Consider the following 15,002-nt stretch of genomic DNA (forward strand, 5'->3'; position numbering starts at 1 on the left):
AAGTGAAAAAAAATAGAGAAATGTCTGAGCCCGGGTTCGAACCGGGGACCTCTAGTGTGTGAGACTAGCGTGATAACCAACTACACCACCCAGACGACGACGGTACCTTATCTTCTTCATATTACACTTATCACAGAATCTAATTTTAATTTTGGCTAATTATTCAATACTGAAAAACACTTACCGTTTTTTGTGGCTAAAAAATTAAATTTATCTCTAAATTATATATCAGAGATTAAAAATATTAAATTTTATCATTCAATCCAAACTTACCTCTAATATACTGTATTCATTTTATTTAACCCTTTAATAATAATTTATAGATAAATTTACACTAAAAAATGAATTTAAATATTTTTTACTCTCTACATTATTTAATGGTAATATTTCACTTTTTCACCTTTTTGCTTACATGTTAGAGTTAAGACATACATTAACTTGGAGTAAACTATGTAATCTCTCTTTAATTTTTGGCTGGTTTACAGTATATTTATGATGTTTAATATTAACTTATACAAGTAATAATTTCATTGTATATGCTATGGATATAAATAAATTCCTCTAGATGTTTTTTTTTTCCTTTCTTTTAGTCTGCAGGCATTTTTAATTTATTTTGTGTTGTTTAATTAAACTGGTAGTAGATTGCACTCTTTCCATTAATTTTTGCTTGTACAGATTTTTTTGTAAAGGTTATTTGGCCATATATGGTTGTCAAGGGGAGGGTTTTACAAATATCTAACAGAGGCTTAGGGAATTTTGTATTATAAAGTCCTTTAATCGATCTTGCATATAAGAGACTTATGGAGTTATAGTTTATATAGCAAAGCGTGTAAATTGATTTGTCATGACTAAATGAGACCGATACTGCCATAGTTATAGTATCTCCATTTTGTTGCCTAGGACAGAGATGAGAGCATCTACTAATAGTTCTAGCTAGGCCTGTGCAGATTTCAGTTTAAACCGAAAAACCGAACCGAACCGATTAATTTCGGTTTTTCGGTTCGGTTAATCGGGATGATCGGTTTGGTTCGGTTAGTATATTTAAAATTATTCGGTTTTCGGTTCGGTTCGGTTTAAACGTGTTAAATAACCGATCAAACCGAAATAACCGATTTCGGTTCTAATCCCAAGCCCTCCCCCTCCCCCTCCCCCTCTGATACCCAACCCAGGCCAGCACCCCCAACCCTCGGCCCAGGCGTTCGCCTCCCCCCTCCCAATTTCCCCTCCCCCAGCCCGAAACGAAACCCTTATTCACAATTTCACATCACTCACACTCACTCTGATACCCAATCCCTAACCCTAACGACGACGCCCTCCCCCTCCCCCTCTGAAAGAAGTCACAAATCGCTCGCCCTCTTCCCATCGATCTGCTGAAAGAAGTGGGAGTTGCTCACCCTCTTCCCGTCGATCTGCTGAAAGAAGTGGGAGTTGCTCACCCTCATCCCGTCGCTCGCCATCAATCTCTTTCCCTCCCTCCCTAGTCCAGTAGTCCCTATTGATTTGCTGAGTGTCACTGTCACTGTCGACCGTCGACCGTCTGTCCTCTTCAGTGATCTCTTCTGTTGGCTTATAATTTGAGATATGGTTTTTATTTTGTTGCTAAAAAATTGGATCTGCTTATTGAGTTCTTGCATTGGGTTCTCTCTGATTAGCAAATGGGAAGAAAAAAGCTTTCATTTTCTGCAAATATGATAAGAAGATTTGGGGTTTCAGATACATAATTGTTAATTTTGTTTTTTCCCTTGATATTGTCAAAAATAGAGCTATCTTCGTTTCATTGTTCTGGTTTCTTTCACCCAATATCTTTCTACGTTTCATTGCAGATTTCGGTTTGAATCGAACCGAACCGAACCGAACCGATTTTTATCGATTCGGTTCGGTTCGGTTATAAAAATCATAATCGGTTATTTCGGTTTTTAAAATTTTGACATTTCGGTTTTCGGTTTTTTCGGTTCGGTTCGGTTCGGAACCGAACCGACCGATTGCACAGGCCTAGTTCTAGCTGTTTTCTTAGGGTTGCTAAAGCTAATATCAAGTGCATGTGAAAAAAAAACAAATATTGCGATATATTTTTAGTTTTTAAAGTTTTATAATATTATTAGTGGATAAAGTTTTATTTGTGTACATTTACATAAAATTGAGCAATTTTTCAAATTATACATATTTAAAAAAATAATTATAAAATTATGCAGAATTCAAAAATATTTTCGGACCCAGTTAGTTCGACACGCATGAGTGTTGAACTAGCAGTGTCGAACTTGCTAGTTCGACACTCATGGGTGTCGAACTTGATTATCTGCGAGCGCATGCACCTACATGGTGCATACATACAATTTTTAGAAATTTTTTTAAATGTATATTAAAATTTAATATTTTTAAAATAAAGAGTAATTAAAAAAATAAAATGTAATAATTTTTTATAAATTTAATAATTTTATTTTTAAAAATATTTAATCCGTCTTATTTATTTATTATTTTAAAATTATTATTTATTTTTTTATATTATAAGAAATTATAAAAAAATAATAAATAATTTTAAAATAATAAATAAATAAGATAGATTAAATAATTTAAAAAATTAAATTATTAAATTTATAAAAAAATTATTACATTTTATTTTTTAATTACTCTTTATTTTAAAAACATTAAATTTTAATATATATTTAAAAAATTTTTGTGCAATTGTATGCATGCATGGCCTGCGGACTGTGCAAGCCAGCAGGCCAGACTTATGGTGCCGAATTAACCAAATTTCGACATCCATGGTGTCGAACTTGTTTTTGTTCGACAATTTGAGTGTCGAACTAACATGTTCGGCAGTTATGGTGTCGAACTAATTGGATTGACATACAGAATCTGAAAATATTTTTGAATTTTACATTATTTTAGAATTATTTTTTTAAATATCCATGATTTGAAAAATTGCCCCATAAAATTACTATTTATAATTTATAGCAAGAATTATTTTGTTATTTCTATTTTCTTTATATGTCAGATTCAATCATGTATAATTTAATAGAAAAAAATATAATATTATGATTTTATTAATTACTAAAATAAAATTAACGATTACGATAAGGATAATTAGCTTTCAAAAAGAAAAAAATATATATACAAAAAAGATAATTGTTTTAAAGAAAAAAATTATATGCATATTTAAGTTCATTGTTTTTTTATTATAAAAATTAGTATGGAAATAAAAGATTTCATAAAAATTTAAGTTAATTATTTTTTATCATATTTCTTATTTAAAATAAAAGAATTTACCTTATAAAATTTTTATCTAATAACTGCTTATCATATCTATTTTTTTTCACTATAAATATACTGCATTTTTATTGTCATGATCCTTATAAAGAAAGACACTCTCATTTTTTATTTTATTTTTTTTCTTCTTTATACTTTTTACTGAATTATAAATTAAAAATAAATTTTTATTGTCATGATCCTGAAAATTTTAAAATTTCAGAAGAATCTATTTAATTATGGGAAATTGCAAAATAAATTTTTTAAAATTTCAGAAGAATCTATTTAATTTTAGAGAATTACAAAATAAATTTTTAAGAACAGTGTCCAACACGACTGAGATTTTATTATTTTATCATATTTTTTCAACAATCTTAAAAATTTATTCTTATCCTTCAATAGCTGAGAAATAATGCGAGAGAATTTTATTAAAAGAAAATAATTAAAATTCTATTTCAGAATTTCAATTATTGAAAATTGTTGCGGTTAAATTAATCTATTTTCATTTTAGTCTTGAAGCAACGAGTTATAAAATACTGTACTTGACAGTATTTTTGTACATTTTACAACCATTTAAGCATAATTGAAATTAGTTATTTCTTATTTCTAATTTACTAAATTTTCTTTTGTTATTTATTATACATGCTTCACTATGTTCCAATGAATCGAAAGAATAAATTTTATAATTTTTTTACAGATAATATTTATTTTAATTGTAGACTTTAATTAATTAATTTATTTATTTATTATTTTTACTTTTATTCATAATAAGAGTTTTATAAAGAAAACGGAAGTATAATTTTTTTTATATATATATAAAATAAAAAGCCCTTTAAATTATGGAAAAGACAATAAGTTTGTATAAATTATTTAAAAGGATGGAGCATTCTTTTAAAACTATGCTTCCTTATCAAAATAACCAAAAAAAGAGAAATTTTTTATACTAATATTTGAATAAGGGCATATGAGTGCCTTAATATCAATATTTTTTTTTCTTTTTTAATCTTATAGTTATTCCTATTAGTTATAAAAATAACAAATTATTTTTTTGGTTAATTATATACATGCTTAGTTAGAAATTCATGAACCAAACAAATAAATTTTGCAGCCTTATCTTTTTATAACTTATTAAACCCTATAATTACTTTTTTTGATGTTATTATTTTGAAGGATAGATTTGCATTTATTTATTTTTATTTTTATTCATAGTAACATTAAAAGTACTCTAATAAAAGAAAATAAAATATATTTTTTAATTGATAAGACTTCATAAAAATATATTTTTTAATTGATAAGACTCCTATGAATTATGGAAAAATTATAAGCTTGAGTTAAAATATTTAAAAGTGTGAGGGTGTTTTGCTAAAACTATGTCTATTGATCCTTTAAAAAAAATTCAAATTTAATTGTTTTAGCTTCATTGTATAAAACTTTATTCACCAATTTAATTTTTATTTTTTAGAGATTTGAAAGAAAAGGTTTATGTAGTAACTTGAGAGAAGAATAAAATAAAGTTTATAAAATTCTTAAATCTTTATATGCTTTGAAACAATTAAATAGTAGCATGATAAATTTAACCAAGTTTTGATTAGGTCATTATTTTTTCTATTGAAGTTGATAAGTACATGTTTGCAAAGTTTATAAATGATGAATGGGTGATTACTTGTAAATATGTGGTCATAAGCTTATATTTGATACAAATTATGATATAGCATATATAAATTTGATATAAAATATATAAAAGAGCAAATATGACTTGGATATTAAAATTGAAATGATAATATAATTATATCGCAAGAGTATCAATATTGAGTTTTTTTTAAAGAAGTTTAGACATCTCAATGTCAAATTAGTAAATACCCCGTACGATGCTAATTCTCAAAAAAGAATAGAGATTATATTGTTGCTCAATTTAAATATGCATATATTATTAGAAGATTGTTGTGAAATTTTCAGATTTGATATAGCTTATACTATATAGATTGAACATATTTACACATAATCTAATTATAATTATTAGGCTACTTTAATCAAATTTAAGAATTATTTGAGGGGTACCATGAGTTATTGTATTTTATATAATAGATATCACACTGTATTAGAAAAATATAGTGATGTTAGTTGAAATTTAGATTCAAATAAGATAAAATCCACTAGCAATTATATATTTAATTAGCGGAATAATTACTTGAAAATCAATTATTATTATCAAAACTACCATGGAATCAGGGTTTATTACTCTGAAATTAGATGACAATGAGGTTTGAGTGGCTAAGAAGTTTATTGACAAATACTATATTGAGAATAAAATTAATATCATTCATGTATTATGATTGCCAAACGATAATAACTATTGTAAAAAATAAAATTCTCAATAGTAAAAATAGACATATTTGTCTAAGACATGATATGGTCAAGCAACTGCTAAGAAATGAAATTATATTTATTAATTATATACAGTAAGAAGTGGATTTGGTCAATTCTCTGACTAAATCTTTTAAGAAAGAAGTTAATAAATGAAACATGGGGAATGAGACTTAGCCAATCTGAAATTAATCATGATACAAATCTAACCTTTATAATTGGAGATCCCATGAAAAAGTTCATATGGGTGATAACAAGTCATTTATTAGTTATGCTAATACTATTTAACGTTATCCCTTCCTATATTATGAGAAGTGTGAGAGGAAGAGCTGAGCATATTCTTTATGGTTGGTGTACAAATTGTATTATACACTTGATAATATCACCTATATAAGTGTGGAGTGGGGTTGCTTCTATAAAGTTATACATAATCTCTAGAGTACTCATAAACTACCAGGCATGCGCATGACCTATTAGCACGAAACAACATTGACAACAAGATCTGTGGAGTGTTATGAGATTGATGGAATATTAGCATACAAAAAAGAGATTTTGGTTTATAGAAATAAAAATTTCACCAATTATTTTGTATGTTAAGTCTTATTAATCTTGTAATACCCGGCTAGACCCCAGCATTGGAATTCCTACCTTCCGGCTGAATCTCCGTTAGAATTTGAAATTTTCGGATGTCGGAGCCTTCTAGAAGGGTAAAATAAAGGTTTTCTAAAATGTTTTTATATGTTTTTATGGTTTTAATAAAGAAAGAAAACTGAGTTTTGAAAGAAAATGCCTTGGAGGAGAAACTCAGGTTCGGCCGCTGAACCTCATGTTAGGCCGCCGAACATGGTGGAGTTGCGGAAACACTTTTGGCCCCCGAAGGTGGTCTGGCCAGCCACCTATAAAAGGCCCCCTGTCCGAAAATGGGCGAGTTTTCTCTCTCCATTTCCGGGCAAGGTGAGTCTCCACCACCCCCTTGATGATCTTGTGTTTTCTCCTCAAATCCTTCAAGATTTTTATGATTTTTTACCATGTTTTGAAGATTTTAAGCTTAGATCAAAGTTTTGGAGCTTGGAGACCTTTGGAGCTCGTTTTCTCCTCATCTCCAAGTTGGGTCACGCTTACCTTCGATCTTCAAGAGGTAAGTGTAGATTCTCATCTTTTATATGTTTTAAGTAAGTTTTAAAAGGGGTTAAGGGTATATGATGCATGTTTTAGAGTAGATATAAAATGTTAGGGTTTATGTTACCTTAATGATAAATGTATGTTAAATGTGATGTTTGTTGGTGTATAGGCTAGTTTTATGCCCCTATATGCTTGAGAATGTGTTTAGGCATATTTTAGAATAGGTGGATGTGTGTTGGGAAGTTTGGATGGCTGGATGTGGGATGGTAGAATCTGGTTCTGCCACCCAGGAGGATCCAGGTTCGGCCGCCGAACCTACTATAGGAGGCAGTTTTGGCCACCTAAACTCGCCCCCAAAAGTTGGACTTTCAGCTCTGGGAAGGCTTTCGGCCGCCGAACCCTGCCCCCAAAAGTGCCTGACTTTCGGATCTGTAGGGACCTTCGGTCGCCGAACCTGCCGCCAAAAGTCCCTTGACCAACCTTCCTTTGCCTGTTTTCAATGCATGTTTTATGATATTTTAGGGGATTTTTAGGGAGATGTTTAGAGTCCTTATAGAGTATGTTTGGTCCCTCATTTGAGTCCACCTATGTAGGATCGGACCTGAGAGACCGAGGAGGTCAGCAGTGAGTTAGCTGCTCCAGAGTCAGTAAAGCGTCAGCCATAGGTGAGTAGAACACAACTCTATTTTATTTCAAAGCAACTAATTTTTTAAGCATGTTCATGCATCACGATTGCCATGTTTATAGGTTGTTGCATTAGAATTCACGAATATGACGCATTGCATTATTTATTGTTGATGTGGATGGATATTGGATGATCCATTAGCCCTCGATATGATATGATATGATATGATATGATATGATATGATATGATATGATATGAGATGAGATGGAAAGACCAGGTGTGGCCTGAACTACGCCTCTGGTAATATGTAAGAGAAGACCAGGTGGCCTGCACTACACCCCTGGCACAGTTGGACATATTATGTTATGTTAAGCAAAAGTCCTGAGGAGCTCCATTGTGGGCCGGACATTGGATATGTAATTGGTTACTGGTGACAAGTCCATCCATGATGTGAATTATTTGTGATGTGACGCATTTCATGAAAGCATATGTTTATTAACTGTTTTTACTGTTCTGCTCACTGGGCTTTAGTAGCTCACCCATTTCCCCTAACCCCCAGGTTTGCAGGAGCACAGGTAGCTATGGGAAAGTCAGCAAGGTTATGGTATAGTCTATGTAATAGATTAGTAGTGAACATGAAATGACATGTAATGTGATGTAATGTAATGTAAAGAAATGTAATGAGGATTAGTATTGTGCTTAGCTCTAATATTTATTGTAAATTCCTGTTGTACATGACCTTTATGTAAATATTTTAGTGATGAGATATGTTGAACCAGGCTTGACATATAAGATGTTGACCCTACTAGAGCATTTGATGAGGGCTCTAGTAAGGGGTTTTTATGTTTACAGTTATGATGCATGCACAAGTCAAGCTTGGTATATGAAAAGTTTAAGTTTTTATGAAAATGTATGATCATGTATGAGATTTCATCAGGTATAACGGGATGTATGTTAGGCTTGCTACGGGTTCAGGCGACCTTAAGTCGATCTGAATCCTAGCGCCGGTAGCGGTCCGGTTTTCGGATCGTTACAAATCTAAGTCTTATTTATAGTCCAAAAGATATCAGATTCGACACATATACACTAAAGTTTTAAATTCAACAATGAGAAATCTTTTAAAATATGTGGGGGATTGTTGTAGAATGAATTTAGATTTTAAAAGATTTTGTGGTCGTTGAAAATTTTACTTGTGATATTTTTTTTTGTTGTTGTAGGTTTAATATTTAAATCTAATATTAAATATGATCGTTATGATTTTATTATATTATCTCAAGATTTTTATAACCACTTACGGCTATTTTTTTCACTATAAATAACATGCATCTTTATAAAAAGAAAACACTTTCATCTTCTATTTTATTCCTTCTACTTTATTCATTCTCTTCGTTACACTTTCTGTTGGATTACAAATTAGAAATAAATTTTTGTTATTCTAATTCTAAAAATTTTAAAATTTCAGAAAAATCTATTTAATTCTAGGAGATTGTAAAATAAATTTTTAAGAACAGTGTTTAATATGACTCAAATTTTATTATACTATCCTATTTTTCTATCATTATTATGTTCAAAATTTTTTAAAAAATAACTATTTAACATGTTTGGACAATATTAAATAGTTTGATCATTTTTTAATTATAGCTAATATCAATCGAAATCTAATTTTTTAATTTATTTTGAAATAAATGATGATTTGAGAAAAATTAACTGTGATTTGATTTAGTTGTATCTAAATTTTTTTTCCAAATCGTATTGTCTAAAATATAATTTATACAAAATGGCAATTTGATATTTTTGTACATTCCACTCATTTGCTTCTTTTTAAATAAGATAAAATATTTTTATTTTTCATATATCCAAATCATTTACGAAAAAATTAAACCCAAAAAAGAAAAATCAATCAAAGTTATAATAATATTAGAAGAGGCCATATGAAAATAATACAATGAATCCATAAAGATCATAGAAAAGTTAACAAGCTTATAGGATATAAATTATTTGGTTCTAAAATAAAAAAATACATACCCATGAGCTCAGAGCTGCCTAATATTTAACAAAGAGGAAGCCAAACTAACACAAACCCCAGCATATGGTGGCTACTCTCTTTGTTGCCCTAATCTAGATCTAACTCCGTAGATAAAAGGATTTGCAACTTACTTTCTGAAAGAGTGCTGCCATTGGAGAAATATCTTTCTCCACAAAAAAATTACTAGAAACATGTCTGGAGGACTAGTCTACTAACAAAACTTCAAATAAAAATATTATGAGAAGGATAAAACAATAAATAAGCTGGATAAAAAAACTGAAGCAGAACAAAACAAATCTTGGAAAGAGAATTAAAATGACATAGTAGGTAGATCACTATGAGTGTTCTTGAGATTGCCAATGGTCAACTTTCTAAATATGTATCCCAATTTGAATAGAAGACACAACTACGAGTTTAGTCATGGTAATATGTAAAAAACACACATCAGATGCAAGAATAAAAATAACTAAAAAAACTCATAAATAAACAGATCAAAAGATGCTCTCACTATTCAGTATAGATCTATTGATATAAAAACAAAAGTAAAAAGCTATCTACAACCTCTTGATTATGAGAGGGCACAACTCATAGTTAGGATACTTCTGATACAGAGGTAGGAGAAACCCACAAGAGGATAAAAAAATTAGCTATACCAAAGGGGAAGAAATAGCAAAACAACAAGAGAAAAATAAACTTTTTTTAGAGGTTATTTAGTTTCTTATTCCTCGTTCGGTATAATTTATTTTACAATAAAAAAAAATTAAATAAAGCATTGGCATTGTATTATGCTTCATATCAATGAATTTCCTTTAAAATAAAAAACGTTTTATTAATAATTTAGTAATATGAATTATTTATTTTTTACTGAAATAATATGAGTGGACAGTGAATTAGAAAAATAAAATAAAATATTTTTAATTATACATTTTTAAATTATGTGATAATAAAAAAAATTGTATGAGTAACACTTAAATTGATTAATATTACCTGCCTAAAAATACATATATATAGTTGTATATGTACTAACCAGTCATTGTGTGTGGTTTCCATTTTAGTTTTGAATCTATTTAGGCATTAAAATAAAATAAAATATTTTTAATTTCGGTCCTTTACTATTTATAATTCTAATTTTGATATTATTTTTCGTTATTTAGTTGTAGCACGATTCCAATTTATTTCTCAATTATTTAAACAGTTTTATGCATTTATTTATGAAAGTCATGTATCAATAATTATTTAAATTTTAAATTAATTATTAATACAAATTAAAATTTTTAATTTAAATTATATTACAGCACATTTAACCTATGTAATAACAGTATAATCATGTGCACTCACGGACTTAATCTGATGGTAGATGCATCTGAATAAATATGAGAAGTCTCAGATTCTACTCCCTAAATCAATCTCCAATCCTCATTTCAAAAAAAAAAACAGTATAATCATGTGTTCACAGGCTTAGTCCGGTGATAAGTGCATCTCAAAAATTTTATTTCTCCAATCCTCAATCCCCTTAAAAAAAAAACAGTATAATCATTAATTATAAAATATATATATATAATTAAATATAGACCTATTAGATAAAAATTTTAAACATTTATCTCAATTTTAGTTAGTTATTTTAAAATTATTCCTTAAAACATCTATTAGATAAAAAAAATCAAAAACGTTTACCTTAATTCATATTTATATTTAAAATTTAAAATTTTAAATAATAAAATTTAATTTTTTTGATTTTGTCTCAATTATAATTAATAAAATTAAATGAAATTTGAAAAGTTATAAAAAATTACAATATAGTCCTTAAAATAAATATTTTTATTTCAACATTGCCTTTTTTTTATTAATCTCATTATTTACTTTCCAATCTCATTATTTACTTTCCATTCTCATTTTTATATATATATTATAGTTCAATAAAAATTTAAAATATAAAAAGTTAATAATATAAAATGTATAATATTTCATTTTATTTAATATTATTGATATGAAATATAATTTTTTGTCGAATTAGCTAATAAATTAATATATGTCATAAGTTTACTTAGGTGAACAAAATAAAAATATTTAATATTTTAAATAATTTATAAATGACGTAATTAATATATTTAAGTAGCACTCACAGATTTAGTATGATAGTAAGTGCATTTGAGTAAATTTGGGAGATTTCAGATTTTGCTTTTCCAGTCTCCAATCCCATTTCAAAAAAAAAAAAACATATTTAAGTTTTTATAAAACTCATAAAGAGAATAAAAAACATATTTAAGTTTTTATAAAACTCATAAAGAGAATAATTTTATATATTGAAACATATGTAATATTTTATTTATTTAATATTATTAATATAAAATATGGTTTTTTATATGTTAAAATATATATATATATATATATATATAATTTATAATGACGAATATAATCCTTCAATTAAATATTTTAATATATAATATTTATATCAATATTTTATATAGAAAAAAAATTATTTATAATAAATATTTATTTAACATTATATATAATAAATATAAAATAAAAATATTTTTAATATAAAATTTAAATTAAGAGCTATATATTTATTAATATAAAATTTTAGGGACTATATTATAATTTACTATTAACTTTTTTATATTCAATTTAGTTTTCTTATTATAACAGTAACAAATCGGAAAATGTTTAATTTTATTATTCAAAATTTAAATTTTAGATATAAATATAAATTAACATAAAAATTTAAATTTTTTTATTTAATAGATTTTTGAGAAATATTTATACATACTACGTGGATTAGAAATTTTTTGATCAAAATTAATTAAAATAAATAGTTAAAATTAAAATAAATGTGAAAAGATTTATTTTATTATCTACAATTTTAATGTTATAATATAAATATAAAATTTTTTTATTTAATAGATTTTTGAGAAATATTTATACATACTATGTGGATTACAAATTTTCTGTGAGAATGGTTATTTTTCCTTTATCTTTAGTAGTACTTAGTTCTTCTATTTTTATTCCTCCAGTTGTGCTAGTTTTTGGAGACATACTTTGTTCACTTATTATTTTTTGTAATAATTTTGACATGTCATTTAATTCTGTCTTTGGACTTAGTGTTACTGTATCGATGGGGTTCTGTGAAGGTGGTATTATTTTGGTAAATGGTTTATTAATCTGTTTTTTAGCTGGGTCGATATCGTATGGTTTTGGATTACTATATCTTTGGGATAAATATGTAGTATTTGATTTAGGAGTTATAGGAGATGGTGTTTGAGGTGTTATTGGAGAAACCTCTGGAACCAAACCTGTAGAAGAAACATTTAATCATCAAACCATACCACAACCCACTGCCAAAGGTATAAAAATCCAAGAAGGAGTATTTAGACAAGGTCAATTTAGTCAACCATATGAAGACAGTGATTTTACTATTAATACCTTAACCCAGCGTTTTGCAATTGATAAAGACCAAATTCAAGCTGACTACATGTCAGATCAAAACCGGGGGAAAAGGGACATATTTTTACACACCTATTCCAGAAACGAACAAAGTTTAATTAAAAAATAATTCTTTGCATTTTGTGAACAAGTAGAAAAAACTATACCATTCTTTACATATTTAAAATATTTTCATGACAAGAAATTAAATATATTAGAAAAGAAAATACATAAATGGCACAAAGTCAATAATGCAGGAGAACCTAGTGATATATGTCATCAGTGTGAAAAACCACCAATGGATAGAGTTTTTTTTTTAAAAAAACCAAATAGCACATGGAATGCAACCAATAGTAGATACAACAAATATACCAACTAATGACATAAGAGATATTAGTCTACAAAATAATTGGACCAATGTTACATTACATATCATAGGAGGACAATTAGATAGAATAGAAGAAAAAATAGATAGAAATTATGAAGAAATCACAAATATAGAACACATAGAAACACCTCAAACACCATCTCCTATAACTCCTAAACCAAACACTACATATTTATCCCAAAGATATAGTAATCCAAAACCATACGATATCGACCCAGCTAAAAAACAGATTAATAAACCATTTACAAAAATAATACCACCTTCACAGAACCCCATCGATACAGTAACACTAAGTCCAAAGACAGAATTAAATGACATGTCAAAATTATTACAAAAAATAATAAGTGAACAAAGTATGTCTCCAAAAACTAGCACAACTGGAGGAATAAAAATAGAAGAACCAAGTACTACTAAAGATAAAGGAAAAATAACCATTCTCACAGAATATAATGACACTTCTTCTTCAGATAATGAAAGTATATAGAACCCATTGGAAGTAGCAGACTCTGACCAAGACATTAATATTCCCCTAAATACTATTGAAAGACAAAATAACAGACCAGATGATTTAAAAATATTAGATAGAAAACAAAAATAATATAATGCAAAAAATATTTACGAATGGAACATAGATGATCTATCAGAAACAGAAATAATACAAATAACTAAAGAAATGGTCATCGTAGGAAATATTTACAAACAAAGAGTTGGCATTACAGAAAGAGATGCCGCAGAAAATATCATATTAGGATTTACTGGAGAATTAAGAACATGGTGGGATAAATTATTAAGTAATGAGATAAAAACGAATATATTAACAGCAAGAAGAATAGATAGTACCACAGGTGAACCAGTTATTGACCCAGCAACAGGACAACCACAATCTTTTACTCTAGCATATCTCGTGTATAATATTATATCACACTTTATAGGAGACTTAGATTTATATACAGAAAGAAACAGTGAAATTCTACAAAACCTAAAATGTAGAAAACTAGAAAATTTTAGATGGTATAAAGACAATTTTCTCAAACGAGTTTATGCTCTCGCAGATCCAAATGCATATCATTGGAAAGAAAAGTTCTTAATAGGACTACCAAGATTATTTGCAACAAAAGTAAAAGAAACAATTGAACAAAAATTTGGTCATATATCATACGATGATTTAACATATGGAGACTTAATAACATGTGTCAATTTAACAGGAATAAGATTATGTAGGGATATGAAATTACAACAGAAATTGAAAATAGAAAATAGACAATCCAGAAAAGAACTAGGAAATTGGTGTGAACAATTCAGTTTTGGCACCATAAAGAAACATAAACAGAAGAGATTTAGACCTTTTAAGACAGAAAAGATTTATAAAAAATATAATTACAAAAATAAAAGATATAATAAACATATAGACAAAAAACCCTTCAGAAGAAAATAATTTAAAAGAAATAATTATAATAGGAAAAATAACTTCAAAAGACCAAATAATAAAAATAATATAACATGTTATTTATGCAACCAGAAAGGACACTATGCAAAAGAATGTCCTGCTAGAAAGAAAATATATGAATTTGGTTTAGAATTAAAAATTGACAGCATAGAACAATTATTAGATAAGATTGACCAAATTAAATTATCTTCTTCAGAATTAGATGATAAATATAGTAGTGACAATTCATCAGACACAATAAGTAGTATAGATAGTAACCATAATTGTCAAGGAGAAATTTGTAATTGCAACAATAAAATAAATGTCTTAACAGAATATCATCAAGTATTAGAACAAATAGAACAAGTACAAGATTCTAATA

General features: G+C 27.6%; 1 non-coding gene across 1 annotated transcript; it reads right to left on the minus strand.

The window, feature by feature from the left end:
* Nucleotides 1-21: 21 nt before the first annotated feature.
* Nucleotides 22-95, minus strand: TRNAV-CAC. The gene has a single exon. It is a non-coding gene; the product is annotated as a tRNA-Val (tRNA).
* Between the last annotated feature and the right edge of the window lie 14,907 nt (nt 96-15,002).

This window comes from Manihot esculenta, chromosome 9 (assembly GCF_001659605.2).
Source record: "Manihot esculenta cultivar AM560-2 chromosome 9, M.esculenta_v8, whole genome shotgun sequence".
Taxonomy (NCBI): domain Eukaryota; kingdom Viridiplantae; phylum Streptophyta; class Magnoliopsida; order Malpighiales; family Euphorbiaceae; genus Manihot; species Manihot esculenta.